The 22,881-nt window shown below is 50.0% G+C and overlaps 1 protein-coding gene across 3 annotated transcripts in view; it reads left to right on the forward strand.

Moving 5' to 3' along the window:
- Window positions 1-22,881, forward strand: part of UBN2 (ubinuclein 2) — a 647,497-nt gene that overhangs the window by 619,142 nt on the left and 5,474 nt on the right. The gene's annotated exons all lie outside the window — the stretch shown is intronic.

The following is a 22,881-nucleotide window of genomic DNA, read 5'->3' on the forward strand; positions in this document are numbered from 1 at the left end:
CACCCCGTCACGGCCCGGTCCATGTGGAGCCATCCCTTTTCACTCTCCGTCACTCCTCACTCCACCACAAAGCGGAGATGCGAGGCCCAGTAATAGTCCAATAAATCAGGGCATGCTAGTCCTCCCCTGTCCTGCGGTGTCATTAACAGTTTCTGGGAGAATCGGGGCCTCTTTCCGCACCAGATAAAGGTTGTGAGGGCGCGCTGGAGGTCGCGAATGTAACGGAGCGGGATGGGCGTGGGAAGACACTGAAATAGGTACAGGATTTTAGGGAGGATTGACATTTTGACAGCGTTGAGCCTGCCCAGCACTAGGGGCCCCACTGCCGCAGATCCTCCAGGACCGACCGCCAACATTCCCGCCAGTTGACTTGCGTCCACGTGTCCAGGGAAGGGGTTATCTGCAATCCGAGGTAACGGATGCCATGGGTGTCCCACTGGTATGGCGCCAACTGCTTAAGGTGGGGGAGTTCTGCCTCCGGAATGGTAAGGTTGAGGGCCCAAGATTTGCTGTGATTAATCTTAAGGCCGGAGGCCCGCTCGAAAAGGGTCAGCGCAGAGTGGAGTGCCGGCAGAGACTCACCGGGACGGGTAAGGGTGAGAAGATCATCCGCGAACAGTGCCACCTTGTTCTCGCGACCCCCCATGGAGATAACATGTATGTCAGGTGCCAGACGGATCATTGCAGCCAGTGGTTCCACCACCAGGGCGAAGTGCAAGGGCGATAGGGGGCACCCCTGCTGGGTACCCCTGCGGATGGGGAGCGGCGCCGAGAGCTGCCCATTGACCCGAATCCAGGCCTGTGGGGCGAGATATGGTGCCATGAGCTTAGTGATCATGCCGGGGCCCAGTCCAAGCTTACCAAGGACCGCCCGCAAGAAGGTCCAGCCCACCCGGTAAAATGCCTTCTCCGCGTCCAGCGAGTGAAGGCAAGCCGGAATATTCGCGCCTTCCCCACCAGGTGAGCTATTTTGCGCACGTTGTCCGCTCCCTGCCGATTACGGATGAAGCCGACTTGATCCGGGTCCACAAGACCCGGCATGTGGGGATCCAAACGCTTCGCCAGGATCTTGGTGAATATCTTAAAATCGGTGTTCAGCAAAGCAATGGGGCGATACGAGGCGCACTTCGCAGGGTCCTTCCCCGGTTTTAGAATCAGCGCTATCTCTGCCATTCCCATGTCACGAGACGGTCCCTCCGCATCAGTAAACGAGTTGAACAGCCGCAAGAGATGGGGTCTGAGCTGCGACTGGAACATATGGTAAAAAGATAGAGGTAGACCATCCGGCCCTGGGGTTTTCCCGAGGGGGAGATCCCGTATGGAGGCCGCTATCTTCTCCTGGGCGATTGGGCTGTCCAAGGCCGTCGCATGGCACGGGTGTAGCGGTGTCCCCGTGTAGGCATTCAGGACGTCCGCCACGGCACCTGGGTCTGGCGGTTCCTCCTGATAAAGTGCGGTGTAGTAGGCTCGGAACGCCTCGCATTTATCCGTATCGGAGATGGCTCTCGTCCCATCAGGGAGCTGGACAATGGCGATATGGGCCTTGGCAGCCCGCGCCCTCGGGCGCCTCGCCAATAGGCTGCCCACCTTTTCTCCACCTTCGTAGTATTTCTGCTTCAAGGCCAACAGGGAGGACTCCGCCTTGTTGGTACGCAAGAGCCGGAGCTGCCCTCTGAGATTGGCGAGCCGCCGTCTAGACGCAGCAGAGGTGCTATTATGATCCCGATGTTCCTCCCGTTATGTCCTGCTCAAGACTATCTTCCAGGGCTCTGGCCGCGCGCGTCCATGCAATCGAGAGGGTGGTGATATGTCCCCGGATCGTCTCCTTGAAGGAAGGGTCTCCCCGTGGGACATGCGTTTTTAAAAGCGGGCGCAGGTACCGATCCTGCATCTGATTGGGTGCGTACACATCACATAAAGTGAAGGTGCGCCGGCCAATGTTCAGTCACCCTGAGGAAGCGCCCATCCTCACTCCTGAAGGGCTTGGGTTCCCCCCGCCTGATGCCAGTTCTGCACAGTATCGCCACACCTGCTGTCTTAGTGCTTACCGCAGCCCAAAATTGGAGGGGGTATCTGGGGTGCGCCATGCGCCCAGCATCTGCCTGCAGAAGATGGGTCTCTTGGAGAAATGTGATGTCAGGGTTCTGCTGCAGGAGGTATCGCCAGGTCTGTCGCCTCTTATTGGGGGAGTTCAGGCTTTTGACGTTGAGCCTCAGGACCTTTAGGGGACTAGGTAGGGGGGCAGTCATAGTGGAGTCCTAGTGAGAGCCGCCTGCGCCCCTCAACCCCCACCTTGCAGCCGCTTACCATCACAAACACTGTTCGCCAGCGCACCCCGGGCCAAATGCCACCGCTGCACAGCCTCCACCCCGCACAGGTAGAGAAGAGAGGAGAGAAAAGGAAGGGAAGCAATGAGAGGCGGAAAGGAGAGAGAGAGACGAGAGGAAACATTTACGATTCAACAGTGGCCAACAGGGCCAAGTCCAGCTTATCCCGCCATCGGGCTTCCTACACCCGAGGGTTCGGATATGCCCAGGGATGTCACTCCCTCAGGGATCACCAGGGGTAGGGGCGTAGTCTGCCTCGAGGTCATCTTGGGGAGGAACCCCAGCGTCGCCCACCCGAAAGAAAGGAGCCGTTGCGCAAAACCGGGAAGGGCAGTCATCCGCAGTTACACCTTGAGGCCAAGGGGGGAGAGCGCCTGCTCCATGGATATGTGGGCCATGAGTTATTATGAACGCCCTCCTGCAAGGTCACGGGGTTGGCAGCGGGATGTAGCCTCCACTCTGTCTCCCTTCAGGGACTTGATGTGAGCAATAATGTCCTGCTTAGACTGGGAAGGCAGACTGCTCATCTATACGAGGCGAGCGTCGATGCCGGTGGACCGTGGTCCAGGTTGGTTTGGCTGGGATACGCTCCTGCCTCCGTGGGCGAACCGGCGATGTCGGTAGTTGCAGGAGCTGCACCGCCTCAGCGAATTTCCTCATGACTTTCCGCTTGGCCTCCCACTGGAAGATAGGGGCAAAGAGGTGGCCCCATTGGTAGGCGATGCCCATATCCTGCAGCTTTTCTGTCACCGGCTTGAAGGCTCGCCGCCGCTGGAGGATGTTTGGTGCCAGGTCTTGGAAAATTTGAATTTTATGGCCCCTATAAGTAAGGTCCGGCTTGCTCCGCGCTGCCCGCAAGATGGCCTCCTTCTCCATAAAGAAATGGACCCTCGTCAGGATATCCGGAAGGAGTCCCGGGCGCCCTGGCGGCCCGGAGACCCGATGGGCGCGATCTAGGGCCGGTGGTGAGGCATCATCGTCTCCCCAGACCTCATCGAGGAGCTGCGCAACGTAGGTTAGGATATCCTTCCCTTCTTCTCCGAGAGGCATTTCGCGGATGCGGAGGTTGTTCCGGCGGCTTCTATTCTCTAGATCTTCCTGCTTGACCTGCAGCTCTGTTTTGCTCCTCCAGAGCCGCCAGGCGTTGCCACAGGTGCTCTTAGTCCTCAGTGCGGGTATCAACTGTCTTCTCCAGGCCGTTCACACGGTCTCCCAAGTCAGTGACCTCCCGGCGCAGCTCCCCCAACACAAGTGTGGAACTCAGAACGTAGGGAGCCAATCTCCATTTTAAGCTCTGACAAAAAGGATGTCATAAAGGCCTGCGTCACCGGCGCCGCATCCCCAGAGGTCCGCGGCGTCTCCGCCACCGGTGCCGCTGCCCCCGCTTTGCCCCACATTGCCACCACCGAATTGTCCCTGGAGGGGCTGTCGCTTCAGTCTTGCCCCCTTTGGAGTGCGTCATGGCCAGGGTCGATGTGACCCGCCTGGCCTACCAGCGCCTCGAAGGCCGGAGTCGGGGCTGCTGAAGGCGGTATCCAAGTCGTGGCAAAGAGTCCTCTCGACCCCCTCCCTGGAGCGCCGTGTTCCAGGACTCCTGGCAACCCAATCACGAGTCGCCAGGGGGTCCCACAGCGAAATCGTAGTAGCAGGTTCCTCCCGAGGGTGCATACAAGATGGGGGCTCCACTGCAGGTAGATCGCTCCTGGCACTGCACAGATGGGCTTCAAGTTCCCCAAGCTACAGGTCTCCCAGTCCCGTCGCAGGGAGGGCGGGGGGGGTGCGAGACACACAAGAGTCAAAGGTGGTAGGTCCCCTGGCAGGAGCGGACTGAGTGCGCAGGGGAAGCGGTCACTGCATCGCCACCCACCTGGGCCTCTTTGTCATGGGCAACTCTATTCGTTCCCCCGGGGTGGTGCATCGCTGCCGTCCCTCCGGCAGTGTCAGGGGGCCCCGTACCACCAGTCACAGACGCCAATGTAGGCCCACACTTTCACCGACGCTCCTCGCCTAAGGGACTCTCAGGCAGGGCAGAGGGGGGTCGTCCGCCCCTCACAGGGCCGTTCCACAGGCCAGGGGGACCCCGCCAACACCAGAGGTCTCGCCCAGGGCCCAGTGGCAGCAGGCCCGTCACCGCCGCCGGCCCAGTCGCCGCCGCCGAGGGGGGGGGCCACACCGCAGGAATCCGCCACTCACCGAAGGTCAGCAGCAGCGACTGTACAAAATGGCGGCTTGCAGGTTTGTAGGCGCCGAAGGTCACCTAGCGCAGGCACCAGCGCGGGTTCCCACCTCCACCTGCTCTCCTCACCTCTAATAATTCCCCCAGGCAGTGCGGGGGGGGGGCCGCCTGCCCCTCACCGGGCCGTCACGCGTAGGGCCGTTCCACCGGCCTGGGGGGCCTCGCCAGCACCAGGGGTCACACCAGGGCCCCAGCAGCAGTAGTCCTGCCACCGCCGTCACCTCGGGGTCACACCAGTCAGGATCACCGCTATCGCCAATGGGGGGGGGGGGGGAGAACCCACGCCGCAGGAATCAGGAACCCCCTGAAGGCCAGCAGTAAGCGGGCAGCAGGACGAGCCCCTGCGCGGGGCACACAAGATGGCAGCTCACAGCTACGAGGGTCGCAGGGGTCCGATGACCAGGAGCAGCAAGCCCTCCGGGCAGGCTCTGTAAGATGGCGGCTCCCGCCTGAGGGCCTTCGTCGTCCCCGCGCCGCCGGTCCCTGCCTGCGCTGCAGACCGTGAAGAAAGAGCACCCAAGGCTCCCCGGGACGCACAGGTCTGTGGCTACCACTGGGAAGGTAGCGATCACCCCAGGCTCCGCTGGAAATAGCTTGTGGTAGTGGACGCCGGGAGCTCCCGGGAGACACGTCCTACCACATTGCCGGTTAGATCACGCCCCGTCAGTAGTGCGTTTTTAACATGTTCAAACATACTCCTGGATTATGTCTTACTTCTCACATGTCCCAGAACTTCTCCTTAACAGTTGTCGTACTCTTGCTATGCATAAACAAGCATTTACAATGCAATGGTTTCGCCTTTGGAAAAGTTAGAGCTATTGGCATTGCTCATGACATTTCTTTTTTTTTTTTTTACTTATAAATAAATGGCATTGTTATTTACATTGCCAACAGCTCTCTCAGCCCACACAGCTCGCTCAGCTCTCACAGCCCACACATCCCACACAGCTCTCACATCCCACACTATGCTGCTGTCTCTAAGAGAAGCACTTCCCAAATTCAAAACAGATCTCAGTTTCAGAGATTCATTCCCCAAATGCAACTACAGACATGTGCTTTCCCAAGGAAATATAGTGCAAAAATGAAACAAGCATTTACAAGTGGGGCCGGAGACACGGACAGCGGGAGGGGGGCAGTAACGGGCTCACGGACAGCGGGAGGGGGGGGGGGGGGGAAAGTAATGGACAGCGGGAGGGGGGGGCGGAAAAGTAACGGACAGCGGGAGGGGGGGCGGAAAAGGAACGGGCCTGGTCAAAGAATGCTTTACAAGCGAACAGTCTTTTGCTTACAGCACCAAAATGTTCAATGCTAGAGGTTGCTTCACATTCAATCCATTTCAAAAAGCAATTCTGATTAATGCCTGTGATTTCCTCCCAGCGTCCACGTTGCTGTTCAGTGCAAGACAGAGGGTCATAGCGTAAGTGAGCAATCACTTAGGCAAAACCTAAAAAGGTATGATAATAAGTATAAAACTGAGCGTGTGAAAATAAGTGTGGGCAATGTGTAAAAGTAAAGAAACTGTGTTCCTAAAGGAGACAGACAGTTTTATGACCGCCAAAGAAGTGGTGGAGGTCCTCAATAGTGCTGTGGGATTCAATTATGGAAGGGCGTGGTGTGGAATCTTAACCGTATGGCTGTGGGGTTTGATGGTTTTGACGTGGGAGACCGTAGGTGCTCTGGTAGTAAGGAGGAGCGCGCTGATGGGATGATCTTAAAATAAAATAACACGCTGTAAATTAACATCGCATATCTGTAGCAAAGTTCCCCCTAATAAGGTTAATTATATTAAAACTTGAACGGGCCTGGCCAAATAATGCTTTACAAGCGAACAGTCTTTTGCTTAAAGCACCAAAATGTTCGATGCTAGAGGTTGCTTCACATTCAATCCATTTCAAAAAGCAATTCTGATTAATGCCGGTGATTTCCTCCCAGCGTCCACGTTGCTGTTCAGTGCAAGACAGAGGGTCATAGCGTAAGTGAGCAATTCCACATGGCCAGGATAAACAAAGTTGTGATTTTTCAACGCTAATATATGCCGGCAGGAGCACGCTCAATCCCCCACAAAACTACAGCTCCCATAAGGCAACTCAGTGGACCGATGAATAGCGGACATCCTTGGGCAGTGGCCCATGACTGACAGAGTCAATGTTCATAGTCCATCTCCTCGGGGCCCAAATCAGAATAGGACCAAACACAAGATTCATATATAAAAAAAAGCCATTGAAGGGAGAGTTTCAAACTCGTGCTCGGTGTTCAGCATTAGATGTCAATAACATCAAGCACAGGCCCAGGATCGAAGGAGACCAATAAACAACAAGCACCTACGAGGACACGGACAGCGGGAGGGGGGGGGCGGGAAAGGAACGGACAGCGGGAGGGGGGGCGGGAAAGTAACAGACAGCGGGAGGGGGGGCGGGAAAGTAACGGACAGCGGGAGGGGGCAAGGAAGGAATAAGGTTAATTATATTAAAACTTGAATGGGCCTGGTCAAAGAATGCTTTACAAGCGAACAGTCTTTTGCTTAAAGCACCAAAATGTTCGATGCTAGAGGTTGCTTCACATTCAATCCATTTCAAAAAGCAATTCTGATTAATGCCAGTGATTTCCTCCCAGCGTCCACGTTGCTGTTCAGTGCAAGACAGAGGGTCATAGCGTAAGTGAGCAATTCCACATGGCCAGGATAAACAAAGTTGTGATTTTTCAACGCTACTATATGCCGGCAGGAGCACAGGACAGCGGGAGGGGGGGGGGGCGGGAACGGCGCACGGACAGCGGGAGGGGGGGCGGGAACGGCGCACGGACAGCGGGAGGGGGGGGGGGGCCGGGAACGGGCACAGGACAAAATACATAAACTTACAAAGTGAAAACACATTTATAAACAAAATGCTCCTTACCTGATCGCTTCGTGGGAACTCGAATCTTGCAGCCAACTCCAACAGACACTTGTAAAAGGAAGAAAACAGGCCGACTCCAAAAAAAAAAATAACACACACCCACCGCCGCAATGACGATCCGAAGTGGGTGGAGAGCGAAAAAATCGCGGGAATGCCCCCGAATCTGGTCCGGCCTTGACGGACAGATCCGGCGCCCAATGGCTAGCCTCCATTTATGGAGCTAGCCAATGGGAGCCGGGGGACGTTTCTGAAGCACATATAGTAAACAATAGATTTCTCTGGTGGCGGAGCTAAAGCTCCGTGCCCCAGGTGAAACCTAAAAAGGCCCCTTATTGGCAGTATAATCTCTGCACAGAGGATTGTTTTGGGGCGGTGTGAGGGAATTTGGATCTTCCTTCGTTTTGTCTCTCCCCTCTTTCACTTTCAATAAGCAGTATGAGCTCGTTCTTAGGATAGTTCATGTTGGATGTGTTTTATGCAGAGTTCCTTTATGTTCTCCATATACAAGCGTTCATGGCTAACAAGGGATCCGGAGACAGGGTTAGATCCGTGACCCTGTTCACTTCCTCATATACCTTGCACCAAAAGGATGAGATCCCCGGTCAAGACCATGCCACATATAAGAAATCAGCCACTTGCGCCCTGCATCTCTCACAATGAGGGCTCTCCCGTAGACTGTATCTATGGAGCCTTTCCGGGGTATAGTAAACCCTGTTTAAGAATTTAAAATATATCAACCTGTGACCGCCATTGAGTGATATTCTCTTTGTGCTAGAGCAGCAGTATTGCCACTTCTCGTCCGGCAGGTCTATAGCCAAGTCAGTCTGTCATGCCAGGCGAGGTTTTGCATAGTCGGCCGTCCTTTCTGAGAGGGCAATGTGATACAAATTAGTTACCAATTTAGCTGGGACTTGGCAGCAGTAATGTAAGCAAATGCCGTGACCACCGTTCTCCCCTAGAAGGTCCTTAAGCGCATGTTTCACCCTGTGGAACTGAAAGCGCGGTAACAGCAGATGAGGAACATACCCCGTCTCGAACTCTTCCCAGGTGCGTGCAGTGCCTTCCGCGAACAGGTCTCCCATATTGTGTATGTTCAGTGAACCTATCGCAGCCAGCACCCCCATGTACCTACATGGGGCCAGCCATGAGCACCGGGGGGGGGGGGGGGGACTTTTGGGGCACACAACAGGCTGCAAGCCTGTACGTCCATCAAATGGTGCCAGGCATAGGTGACTGTATTCAGGGAATCCAAAATACCCGTCCGGCGATCCCGAGGTCGGGCTAACAACGCAGGAAGGGGGACAGGGGCTACGACTACGGTTTCTATGCGTATATGCGAGATGTCCACTGGGCCATGAATCCAGTGGTAGGCATGTGCGCTTTGTGCAGCCCAATAATAAAGTTTCAGGTCTGGGGCATTCAGGCTGCCCGCCGCATACAGGCGAGTAAGAATTTTCAACTCCTCCCTTGGCTGTTTTCCGGCCCAAGCCAAACGTATCATTAACGAGTGCAGGTGCTGGAAGAATGAGTTGGATAGCCCCATAGGGATATTGTTAAACAGTAACAGAAAGCGAGGTAATACAATCATTTTCATGAGAGAAACTCGCCCCATCAGTGACAGTGGCAGAGCAATCCACTTTTCAATATCATCCTCCAGTTTGGAGATGGCCACGCCATAGTTCTCTTAGGACTACCTCAGAGTCCGTGTGCAGGCGAATCCCGAGGTATCGCACCGCTTCAGTAGTCCACTGAAGCAGGTATTCCGGATCAACCCTCCTCGTAGCCGGTGTTAGTGGGAACATGAGAGATTTGGTCCAATTCACATGGATACCCGAAAGAGAGCTCAACAAGACCACCTCACGTAGCACCACCGGCAGGTGCACCTCCGGTTCCCGAACATATCAGAGGGTGTCGTCCGCATATGTGGACACAATCAGATTGTACGAGGGCAATCGTATGCCCCTGTGCCTATGATATTCACGTACGGGTTGATTACATTTATGGAACCTATGATGTGCTAGTTCTCTGCACTGTATTTTGCATTTCAATCATAGCCTTCATTTAAAGTGGGGAGAGGAAGCCAAGGGCTGGTGCAGATCCTTTTTTTTTTTTTTTTTTCAGAGTTTTATATAGCGCGAACTAGACCCGAACCGAATCAGGTATCAGAGCGCTTTACATAGCACCAGTTACGTTACATGAGGACACACTTTCACTTTAGGTACGGGGAGATTAAGTGATTTGCCCAGAATCACAGGAGGTTTTTGGCGTCGTTACCGAGACTCAAACCCAGCTTCCGAGGTCGAGCGCCTTAGCCGTCAGGCCAACCCCTCTCCCCTTCCAAATGTGATTGCCCAACAGCACTTTTCCATTTCTAGGTGTGGAATTTAACAAGTAGATTTTGTTTGCTACTCATGGGGTCAGATGATATTTTAAATGAAACTGTGCAACAAACTTCCTGTCTTGGAATAGCCAAGAATAAGGATTTGAACACTCCTCGGATTCCAGCACCATCACATGCCAGGGTAAATTTTACATAACAAGAAGGGGCTACAATAAATGAAATTTTGCAATACAATATATCAGACCCCAATTGGAAGGAGTTGTTGGTTTGGCCCACAGACACTAATAGATGTCAGAGAAGATTCAGGGGTGACACCAAAGGGTTTAGTATCAACAGACCAGACCCACGCTATGTACAAAGAGAACATCCAGGGGTGGTGACATCATTCAGTGTTGGGAACAGTGCTTAATTTGAGTCGGTGCTTTCCGGTGCTCAGCACCTACACTTAATTGCCGGCACCAGCACTTGGAACAGCTGCTCATTTAAAGATGAGCAGGAAAACAGTTATGTTCGAGGCATGTGGGCTGCTGAATTCATATCTGTGAATAGATCGCCGCCTAGTGTTGGGTCCGGATGATTGCACTTTGTTGTCCTGGAAGAGTCTTCGAAGTATCACGAGATAGGTGACTCCTCCCCTGGACTACAGTGCACATGGGCATCCTCTCCATGCTCAGATTGTTTTTTTACGCCATTGGGTTCGGATGCAAACTCCTATACTCCAACTCTGAATCGAAAACAAAACTTTCTAAAGGCCTTCGACTTCTATGGTATTCTCGTTCGGTACCTCTCTACTCGATACAAACTTCCATCTCCAATCGATCGTTGACGCGGGCCGCTGGGCCTTTTCGACGCCACCTGAGCCAACCGTCGATGGAAAGAAGCCCTTTTAAAAGGTGCCCACAATGCCACTCCAAGTTCCCCCATACTGATAAACACTCAGTATGCAACAAGTGCCTTTCCCCAGACCATAGAGAAGAAACGTGCCCGGCCTGCGCCCAGTTCCGGTCGAAGAAAACCATACGGATCCGAAGGGCCGCTAGGCAAGAAATGCAGCGACAGGCACCGGAACCGGACAACATCTTCGATGATGACCAGGACCTACCGGACGCTCAAGACTCGGACCTAGAGATCGTCACAGTCGAGGACTACTCCGACTCAGACGACGAGATCCCGTCAGGCCAAATCGTGAGTACACTGTCCCCAACACCAATTAACCCGTCACCGAAGGCTCCGGTCGAGGCATCGCCAACAGGCCTTAGCCAAGATCATAAGACTTTCGACAGCCCCGCCTTCAGACTCGTCTCCGAAAACGAAACCTTCAGAAACCCCTGGGCCTAGTACCATCGGCCCGAAGAAGGTTCCAGAGCCAAAAAAGGTCACCGACCCAAAGGGCGTCAATCCAAAAAAGGCCGCACAGCCAAAGAGCGTCGAGCCAAAGAAGACTGTCGACCCCGCAAAGGCCGTTCAGCCAAAAGCCGTCGACCCCAAGAAATCGGTCGACCCGAACAAAGGCACGCAGCGAAGGGCACTGAACCGAAGAAGGTCGCCGACCCGACCAAGCCTGCGGTAACCCAAAACCGTCGACCCGGCATCCGGTGCCGTACCGAAACCATCGAAGCCGGACAAACCTGTCGACCCAAAGATAACGGCTCCAAAGACACCGGTCGATCCAAAAAGAACATCGATCCGGTGAAAGACACTCGTTCAAATAAGCCTACGGAGCACAAAAAGTGTGTCGACCCGAAAGTTCCAGTCGACCCGAAAGCACTCGTCGAGCCGACATCAGGGCCCGAGCCGAAAAAGCCCAGCAAAACACCAAAAGTCGTCGAAAAACCAGGTGTTGTCGACCCGAAAAAGTCCAACACTAATCCCAGGACTGTAAAGGAAGAACTATTCCACCCAGATCCATCCGACGACCAAGCTAAATTTTACATTAACCCAGAGACTGGTAAAGTTACCATCCTGCATAGGAAAAAGAGACCTTTGGACTTTGAACCTGATTCACCTATCCCACTGAAGAAAAAGGACTTTGGCACTTCTCCCACAAGACCCTCAATCCCTTTTCAACCTATTATGCCTTCCACACCCTTTGCACCTACCTCACCTTCTCACCACGGGGACGATGAGGGGGACACAGGTATGAACCACAGCCCCTATATGACTTTCCTCAAGATCCTGACCAGGAGGAACCTTGGGATGAGCCAACAGACCCTTATGACACACATCCCATCCCTGATGTGCCCAATTATCCTACTAAGCCATCTCCCACTGATGACACAGTAGTCTTTAACCAACTCATAGACAGGGCAGCACAATTCCACAACGTGGACATGCACAGTGACCCCGTGGAAGAGGACTTCCTCTTTGACACTTTCACTACTGCAGAGAAAAGTGTCAAAACACTTCCCATGTTGAAGGGAGTTCTAAAACATGCACCTGACATATTCAAGGACACAGCCAGGGCACGGGTAATCAATCCTAGAATAGAAAAAAAGTATAGACCGGCTCCTACAGACCCTACTTACATCAAGGGCCAGTTGCCGCTAGACTCACTGGTGGTTGCTAACGCACGTAAAAGAGCCAACTCTCAGACAACAGGGGAAGCACCTCCCCCTGATAAGGAGTCAAAAATTCTAGAAGCATCAGGCAAAAGAGTAGCGGCACAAGCATCCAATTCTTGGAGAATTGCTAACACACAAGCCCTACTGGCTCGTTACGATAGGGTGCACTACGATCAGCTCGAAAGCCTTATGCAACATTTGCCCGAGCCGTTTAAAGCACAAGCACATTTTCTCATTCAGGAGAGAAAATTCATATCAAATTCCTCCATTAAATGTGCGCTGTACGCTGCAGACACCGCAGCTAGGTCCATTAATACTAGTGTCCTCCTCCGCAGACACGCATGGCTGCGGGTTTCAGGTTTTAAGAATGAGGTGCAGTCCACCATTCTAAACCAACCCATCAATCTAGATTTTCTATTTGGTCCTGCGGTAGACACCATCTTGGACAAAATGAAAAAGGACACAGAAACCGCAAAATCCATGGGTGCACTGCAATTTCTGCAACATAGGGGCTCCTTTCGACGCTCCTCATACAGATTAAATACACGAGGAAATGCTTCACAAACATCTGCCTCTTACAAAGGTAACACACAAGGTTCCTTCGCAAAGAACACCACCAGAGGTGGTTACAGAGGTAACAGTAATAAGGGAAGAGGGCGGGGAGGCAATAACACCAGGGCCTCCGCCACCACGAAACAGTGACTTCATTTCGCTGACTCCAGACCACTTAACACCAGTCGGAGGCAGACTACAACAGTTCCTACCTGTCTGGCACTCAATTACCACGGACAGGTGGGTGAGAGAAATTATTCAGTCTGGTTATTGCCTAGAACTGACTTCTACACCACCAAACATTCCACCCAGACATCGTCCTATGGCCATAGAACACATCAACCTACTACAATAAGAGGTGAAAAGCATGCTGGAAAAGGGGGCCATAGAGCAAGTCCCTTTCCACCAACAAGGGAAAGGAGTATACTCCCTATACTTCCTTATTCCAAAGAAGGACGGTTCTCTCAGACCAATTTTGGACCTCCGGCCCCTAAATCAATGCATACTATCGGAGCACTTCCATATGATCACACTACAACAAGTGCTCCCGCTGCTACAGCAAGGAGACTTCCTAGCAACACTGGACCTCAAGGATGCGTACTTCCACATACCCATCCATCCAGCCCACAGAAAATACCTCAGGTTCACAATAGAAGGGCAACACTACCAATTCAAGGTTTTGCCCTTCGGGGTTACCACGGCTCCAAGAGTGATAAGAAAATGCTTGGCGACAGTAGCAGCGCATCTCAGGAGGCAACACGTCCATGTGTACCCTTATCGGGACGATTGGCTAATACAAGCAAAATCGTACCAAGAGTGTGCAGCACACACGTCCCACACAATCCAGTTGCTACACAGCCTAGGCTTTTCAATCAACTACACAAAATCGCATCTGCAACCTTCCCACATACAGCAATACCTGGGCACCACTATAAACACCTCACTGGCAAAGGTGTACCCAAACACAGCAAGGACACCCAGCATGCAGATACGCATCCGCTTTTTTTTCAGACAAAATTAAACTAATTGAGCAATCCTTCCTCTCTACTGCGATCCCTACCACCAATCCGAACACCTCTTAATATCCCACCCTCCATCAGAACTCCCCCTACACCCTCTACGGCCCATCATAACTCTGATCTCCCTTACCCCTCCTTGCCCCCCAATTTCCTTGACTCCAATCATCCTAACTCTCTTACTAAAAATAATGCCGCTTGTCTTAACTTCCAGCCAGTTATGGAAAGAGACGTCTTTAACATCATTTCCAAACTCAAGCCTTCCTCCCACACCAAAGACCCTCTTCCATCCAAACTTGTCCAAAACCTCAAACATATCATCACCCCTACCTGGACCTCTATTATCAACAGCTCCCTTGCCACCGGTTGTGTCCCCAACTCATTGCAACTAGGCCAAATCACCCCCATTATCAAAAATCCTTTGGCAGACCCAAACGACCTCAATAACCTTCGTCCCATCTCCAACCTTCCCCTTCTTTCTAAAGCCCTGGAAAAATGTGTTCTTCTCCAACTAGAGAGACACATTGAACACTTTAACTAGACCCCTTCCAATCTGGCTTTAGGAAAGGATGCAGCACTGAAACCGCCATGCTAAATATTGTTGATGACATCCACAACTCACTCGACAATGGTGAATCTAGCCTTCTGATCCTCCTTGATCTCTCTGCAGCGTTTGATACTGTTAACCACTCTACTCTACTCAATGTTCTTAGAGATCGATTCGGCCTAAATGGTATGACACACAAATGGTTCGTCTCATACCTACAACACCGTTCTCAACAAATCAAAATCCATAATTGCCTATCTAACCCTACCTCCATCTCCTTAGGAGTTCCGCAAGGATCCATCCTCTCTCCCTCCCTCTTTAACCTTTTCATGGAATCCCTCACACTCATTCTTAAACAAGCCGGGTTCAACTATCATCTCTATGCCGATGACACCCAACTCTATTATAAAATTAAAACCCATGCTGACATCCTTCACCTCAACAACACTCATCAAGATTCAAGCCTGGTTCCACACTAACCACCTCAAACTCAACCCTAAAAAAACTGAAATAATTCTTTTTTCCCCTAAAAACAACCAGCTCCCTATTCAGAATTGGATCTCTGACCTTAATGCCCTCAACTGCTCCTTATCTTTGTCCTTCTCAGTCAAATCACTAGGTATCTCACTTGACGACCTCCTAACCCTCAATACACACATCAATAATTCTGCCAAAGGAGCCCTCTTCACTCTCCGCCACCTTAAGAAAATCAAGCCCTTCATCCCTATCGATGATTTCAAACTAGCAGTCCAATCCCTTGTTCTTTCTCGCATCGACTATGGCAATGCCATTCTCACCGGAATTCCCAAGATCCACCTCGCACCACTTAAATCTGTGCTGTACCTTGCAGCTAGGCTTACCTCTGACTGCAAGCGATTAGACCACATCTCCCCTACCCTTAAAATCCTTAAATGGCTCCCCATTGAAGGTAGATCCACGTACAAAACAGCCTGCATTACACACAAAATTCTCCATCAGAATACACTGACCTACCTCGCTAACAAACTCACAAAAGCCGGTTGCTCCCGTTCCTTGAGAAGCACAAACACCTTCCTTCTTATCCCCCCCCCTTCAAAAAAGAAAACCACCCAGTCTTGGTCCTTTTCCGGCAACGCTCCATGCATTTGGAATGCCCTTCCAACTGACCTTCGTTGCAACCCTTCCTACCCTTGCTTCAAAAAAGAACTCAAACTACATCTCCTCAATAAATATTGGGGACCATAATCCATATATGCTATCTTCCACTGGCCACTTCTGTCCGACCTCAGATACATCTGCCTCCCTTCTTTTCAGCCTTACTTCGCCCTTCCTCCTCGTCACTTCCACCTCCCTGTTTACCACCTTCACTCCTCCCTGCACCCCCCTTCCCTTGTCCTCCGTCTGCCCTCATTTCTGCCACTCCTGCTCTCGTCCTTACAAACCCAATTCTGACCACCAACCTCCCTATCCTCCTCTGCAATTTTCAATGTATGCCTGGTTATTTTTGATTCACATCTCCCACTTTTCGGTGTTCTTATTTCCCATATTTATCATTTTGAAATATGTCTGGCGGAGACTTATATGTTGTTTATACTCATTTATGCTATGTATGACCCATGTCTTACTGACCTTCTTGTCTCAAAAATGTAAAGCGCTCTGATACCCCTGGGTCCAGCCAGCGCTATATAAAACCTCTAAATAAATAAATAATAAATGAATGCCACAGCACTCCCTGCCAGCCCAAGTTTTCATGCAGCTCATAGGCATGATGGCCTCCTGCATATTCATTGTCCCCCATGCCAGACTTCAAATGCGCCCGGTACAGGAATGCCTAGCACGGCAATGGAACCAGGCTCGTGGACAACTAAAAGACCTAGTTTTGGTGGACAGTCGCGCACACAAATCTCTGCAGTGGTGGAACCCACAAAACCTTTCACAGGGGCGACTGTTCCAAGAGCCGGTTCCACAACTAGTACTAACAGCGGACGCATCACTGACAGGCTGGGGAGCCCATCTCCTTCAGTACACAGTACAAGGGCTCTGGACAAACAAACAAAGAAGGCTGCATATCAACCAACTAGAGTTGTTAGCGATCTTCCTAGCCCTAAAAGCCTTTCAGAAATAAGTGTACAACAAGACTGTGTTGACCTGGACGGACGGCATGACCGCAATGTACTATATCCAGAAACAGGGAGGAACTCACTCTCCACAGCTGTCCCATCTGGCGCAGAGCATATGTAAGTGGGCAATTCAAAAAAACATCTTTCTCCTAGCAGAACACCTCCCAGGGGAGGACAATCAAATTGCCGACCTGCTCAGCAGGCACAGCCAACAAATACACGAATGGGAGATTCACCCCCAAGTTCTCCAGCCATTCTTTGAGGAATGGGGTCACCCAGAGGTAGACCTCTTTGCCACAAAAGAAAACTCCAAATGCCAGTACTTTGCCGCCAGATTCCCACATCCGTTGTCACTGGGCAATGCGATATGGATGAACTGGTTAGGCAGATTTGCGTACGCTTTTCCCCCTGCACTGTTGATCCCGCTGGTGGCATGCAAACTGCGACAACACTCACTCACCCTAATCCTAGTTGCTCCCACATGGGCGAGACAACCATGGTACACAACGTTCCTAGAACTTTCAGTGGTTCCTCATCAAAGACTGTGCCTTGCTCCACATCTTCGAACTCAGAACCATGGAGAAATAAGACACCCAGATCCCAATCAGATGAACCCAGCCATCTGGCTCCTGAGGTCTTAGAGTTCGGATACCTTAACTTGCCCCCAGACTGCATGAACTTCATTAGGGAGGCAAGAAAACCAACCACACGAGCGTGCTATGCAGCAAAATGGAAGAGATTTGTTATTTACTGCAACAATAACCAAATCAACCCATTAGATGCTTCCATACAAAACATTATATGCTACCTGCTGCATTTACAAAGATGTAACTTAGCATTCTCTTCCATACGGCTATACCTAGCTGCTATAGCAGCATACCTTCAGAACAGGCAACACCTTTCACTGTTCAGGGTACCAGCAATTAAAGCATTTATGGAGGGCTTAAAAAGGTGATCCCTCCAAGACACCCTCCTTCCTCAATCTGGAATCTAAATATAGTGCTTACCAGAGTCATGGGGCCTCCTTTCGAACCTCTACACTCATGCGAATTGCAATTCCTAACGTGGAAGGTTGCATTCTTAGTTGCCATCACCTCACTCAGGAGAGTGAGCGAATTGCAAGCACTAACAATTCAAGAACCCTTCATGCAGGTACATGCTAACAGGGTAGTTCTTAGAACAAACCCTAAATTCATGCCTAAAGTCGTATCCAATATCCATATCAATCAAGCAATTGAACTGCCAGTATTCTTTCAGAATCCAGTCAGTAGCTGAGAGAGCCCTGCACACACTAGACGTAAAAACAGCTCTACTTTACTATGTGGACAGAACTAAATCCTTTAGGAAAACAAAATAGCTGTTTGTTGCTTTTGCACCACAACACAAAGGAAATCCTATTTCAAAGTCGGGGATAGCCAGATGGATAGTTAAATGCATTCAAATATGTTATCTAAAAGCTAAACGCACTTTAACAGTCCCCCCTAGAGCGCACTCTACACGGAAAATGGGGGCATCCATGGCTTTCCTAGGGAATATTCCTCTCGAAGACATCTGTAAGGCAGCCACATGGTCCACCATACACACTTTCACTAAACACTACTGTGTAGACGTGCAAGCAGAACAGCAAGCTGCTGTAGGCCAGGCTGTCCTCAAAACTCTTTTCCAAACTGCTGCAGCTGGCACAGGTGGCCACCGCTAGAGGATATACTGCTATTCAGTCTATGCACAGATATGAATTCAGCAGCCAACATGCCTCGAACGGAATATGCTACTTACCAGTATGAATCTGTTCTTGGAATGTAGGGCTGCTGACATTCATATCGCCCACCCTCCTCCCCGGTGCCTGTCGCAGCTGCAGCATTATCTCTAGCATGGACATCTCTTACTTTCCTATCTCCATCTCTGCCACAATGGCAAAAAACAATCTGAGCATGGAGAGGATGCCCGTGCGCACTGTAGTCCAGGGGAGGAGTCACCTATCTCGTGATACTTCGAAGACTCTTCCAGGACAACAAAGTGCAATCATCCGGACCCAACACTGGGCGGCGATCTATGCACAGATATGAATGTCAGCAGCCCTACATGCCAAGAACAGATGCATACTGGTAAGTAGCATATTCCTTACTAATTCAATACATGTTTAAAACAACTACTACGAGCCACTCAAACCATTTTTAAAGCTTGGGGGCCTTGAACAGTCTGAATTCTCACACTCGTAGCAGTGTGATGGATAGTAGTTTTTTAGGTTCTGTTATTGGCAGTGCTGGCACTGACAATGTGTTGTGCAAACTGCGGTAGCCTCATCATGAAGGCCCTGGTACTTATTTGTTTACAAATTAAGCACTGGTTGGGAAGTTATGCCTCGAGTGGCCAACAACCTCAACGCTACCACAGGTGAACGCACACTCATCCTTTCTTGGAGGATGTGGACCTATGGGATTTTTTAATAGGTCCCAGAAAGTTACTTAAAAAATGTTTCTATTATTCTGTCTAACGAAATTTGGAAAATCTCCCAACAAGAAGCAGCGGAGAGACTAAGAGAAATAGATAGGATCAATATAGAAAAGGCTTTAACCATAGTTGACAATGGCATGACTACATTAACTTCCAGGATATATTCACTGGGCAACATTGTATCTTCTGCTATTGATGTACTAGAACAAGATTTGTCCATACTACAGCACGGGGAATCGCAATTACGTTCTATTATGTTATTGAGCTGGACGCAGGAATCATTGCGCGCAGGTTATGTGCCTTGTCGTTTTATCAACAGTACGTCACTGTTTTCGGTATACAATCGAAACAGAAAAACAGATGAAAATAGCACCGAGGGGAGCAAAGTATACAATGCTGCGTATTGAAAAACTGGACAGATTACCTTTTACTGTGGCAGAATCACCGTCCACAGAGTGATTGTTCCATGGCCATATAACATTACCAGTCACAACTTAACAATTTCAGTACTGCCTAGAACAGGCAGGCAGATATGAAGAAATGGGTAGGGAATTCATCAAGGAATCTTGGGAATTACTGTACAGATTTCGATGCAGGAGTGGGGATCTAGAAGTGCTTCTAAACGGTACAAATGGTGTGAATGCTTTAAGTGGATCGTTCATATGCAGGATATTATGCGGCACGGGGCCTGCAATGGTTCAGTTGCGAACCTATCCTGTCACTTGAGGGGTACCTCGGCAGCCGTGATTACTCCAGTATTCAGGATACTTTCCAATGGGAGTTACTTGATGCTGAACGATCAAGGTTGTTGTGGGATGGTTCCGGGCTTCGCATATCTCGTCCCCGCGAACTCAGGGTCACTTGCTGTATGCAAGTATTGTTTCCACCGACGCACACAGTCTGCGAGGCGCCGCTGTGGCCTTCGTTGAGTGTTTCCATTATATGGTTTAATACTATGAGCAGAAAGAAAGCCATGCATCTATAACAAAAAAAAAAAGTACCCTTAACCTCTGCCCGGGAGACTTTTGATTTCCAGATCGCAAGGTCCTTGAATGAGATACAGGCACTCATACGTACGGACTGCCCCTTCCATTTCACAGAAATGTTAAATCTTATCTTTAATATGTCCAATACGATGGGTATAGTCCACCTATTTATGACCATAGGTTCGGGACTGTTAAGCACCTTTCAGATGGAGTTATACCAAAACTTATACATCTGTAGTCGGAAGCATTTTTGGAAGACTTCCGCTGATCATGTTTCTAATAGCAGGTATCCGGAATGTAAGTTTCCTGCTACGCAATGGACGTCCCAGTCACGAAGAAGATGGAAAAAGCACTCCTGGGGCGTAAATACCGTAATCGCATGGTACAACATCTGGGCACACCTCGCCTACGGGAACTAAGCGCCTCTTGGTTCCTGTCATTTAGACCAGTCTGGATGGACTGCTTCCTACCTGTTCTCCGATGCCTGTTCTGCGGAGAAGAATGTGTGTTTGATCTCTTCTGACACTTCCATCGGTTGCGCATCCTGACGTTGACGCTTTACTGGACCCGATAACGGCCCATGTTCTGCAGTGTCCCCAGCATATTTCTATGTGATTGGGGTATTCTTAGAGCCTCCACAGGAAGTCTCTGCTCCTGTTGAAATGGATACTGGCTCCTCCACTGACACCCAGGCCTTGGATGGCCTTGGATGGCACACAGGCTGTCCCAGCATTGGCTGATGCCAGCACGGAAGATCATCTGTGCTCAATTGACATCTGCGAGGTATTACAGGGATCATCATCATCTGCGAAGGCAGGCAACAGCAATGTTGCGTCTACCAGCAAGGACACATAAATATTTGGCTCATCCACAGAGCCTATTGGTCCCCCAAGAGATTGTCAAAGTTTGGAGAGGGGGTGAAGTTGCCTGCCCGAAGTGCGGTAGTACGAAAGAGGACGATGTCAATATGTTTGACGTGTCCAGAGATTTAGATCTTTTGGAGAGACGCGAGTAGGGCTTTGCCTGAATTTACGGAGTTTAACATCGAGGTAAGCATTATGCTTGTCATTTTTGGGCGTGTGGAACCATTGGTTAGATTACAAAAATTCGGACAAGGCTGATCTTTTTTTGTATACTGCTGGCACGCAGGGAGATTTGGAAACAATGGGTGGCCGCAGCTCTTCCCAGTTTTGATAATTGGATGTGTTCTGTTACCCAACATATCTAGGGAGGCTATATGTTTATCAGAAACCACGACTTTTGGCTCCCGATGCTTGAATGGTGTGAAAAATAAGACCTAGAAATCAAAAACAGGGGTCCGATGATTAAGCCTTTCTACGCCTCTAGTGGTATTTTCTGTCTTCCTCTTGGTTGGGAGCAGATGGAAAGAGACAAAAGGCAGACCATGAAAGATGGATATGCAATCCGAGGGCGGAACAGTTTGGGATCTCTTAATCTTTCCCCTTTGATCTCTCAGCACTTGGGGTTAAATACTCCTTTTAAAAGTGCAAGAGAAAGAGTTCTCTCTCTCTAAAGGGGCAAATGAAGACAATAAATAAAACATATTTGGCTCATTGTGTGCTGTGAAAAATGTGTTTTTAAAAAAACTAAAACTAAAATTGGAACTCCAAAAGAAAATTGACACTTTTTTATGACCTGCCTGGCTTTCCTATGCTTGTAGTAGTGCGAACTATATATACGGACGCATTAGAGCTATTGTTTGAGTGAAAAAAAAATTCTTTTAACATATTTTTGAATATTTAACATTTTATATTTAGCAAAACTATTGTCTTACAGTAGTTTGCGTATCAGTGCCTTGACAGCCTAGTAGTACGTTAGAATGTTATTATTTTGTCCAGTCGGATGAGGAGTAGGTGCTCTATTCCATATAAGTACCCCAATATATGCTCAGGTAACATCCTAACCCTTCACCTATAGTCTTCCCTACATTACATACATAACGGTTCTTAGGGACTGACCTTTAACCTAGATACGACACCTCACACAGTACGCAGGATTTTCCCTGGTAAAAGCCTCATACATTATGCATGAGGATTCTTGGAAACTCAGCAGGACTACCATCTCCTCTATAAATAACTATGTATAAAGTTACTTCCCTAAGTCTGACAAGTGGCACAGCAAGGTAGAATTCCCATGGAGACCTTTGGGTATATAAACATCACATCTTGCTGAGACAAGTAGAGGAGCTCAGGATTTCCTTGCTGACACACTGACCCGAGACACTGGGGTTCCTGCAGGCGGATACTCCAACTCGCAGTGGTCTAGCATCCCTTGCGGGGTGTACAACTCGAGACCAAGACGGGGTCCCAGAGTCTCTCACTTCAAGTAATAGGGTTGACTTTATCCTAGAGGGATTCTTGGCTTAACACCTACATACATGCTAGATACACTTAGGTACATTTTGTTAGGGTAACATCGTAGGAGTACGCATTTTGTCATGTATTTTATATACTTGCTTGTATTCATGATTATAGCAAAATGGTAGAAATCTACCATCCGTTTACTTTCTTTGTGCTTCTAATCATCTATATCTGTTACTGTCTAATGGTTGGTTCAGCACCCCTATTTTACACTAGAATAATGACTGTTCAATTATTACTGATTGAAAAACGTCCATGCAGTATATGCTGTGTATCTCTCTGAGATTAAGTGAGCACGAGTGCCTGAGCGAAAAGTAGTACACGGTTTCCACGGTCCTGAGGGATCAGGGTTGTCATGTTCGATAGTTGCCAGGTGTGATAAGTTGGCCTGGCATATGCTGTACACTATTCTAGTAAAACCAAAGGGGATGATGGACGGAGTGTTGAACATTGCAAGCACCCCCACCGCCGTCAACTGATCTGGGTT

The sequence above is a fragment of the Lissotriton helveticus genome, chromosome 1_1, assembly GCF_964261635.1.
Source record: "Lissotriton helveticus chromosome 1_1, aLisHel1.1, whole genome shotgun sequence".
Classification (NCBI taxonomy): domain Eukaryota; kingdom Metazoa; phylum Chordata; class Amphibia; order Caudata; family Salamandridae; genus Lissotriton; species Lissotriton helveticus.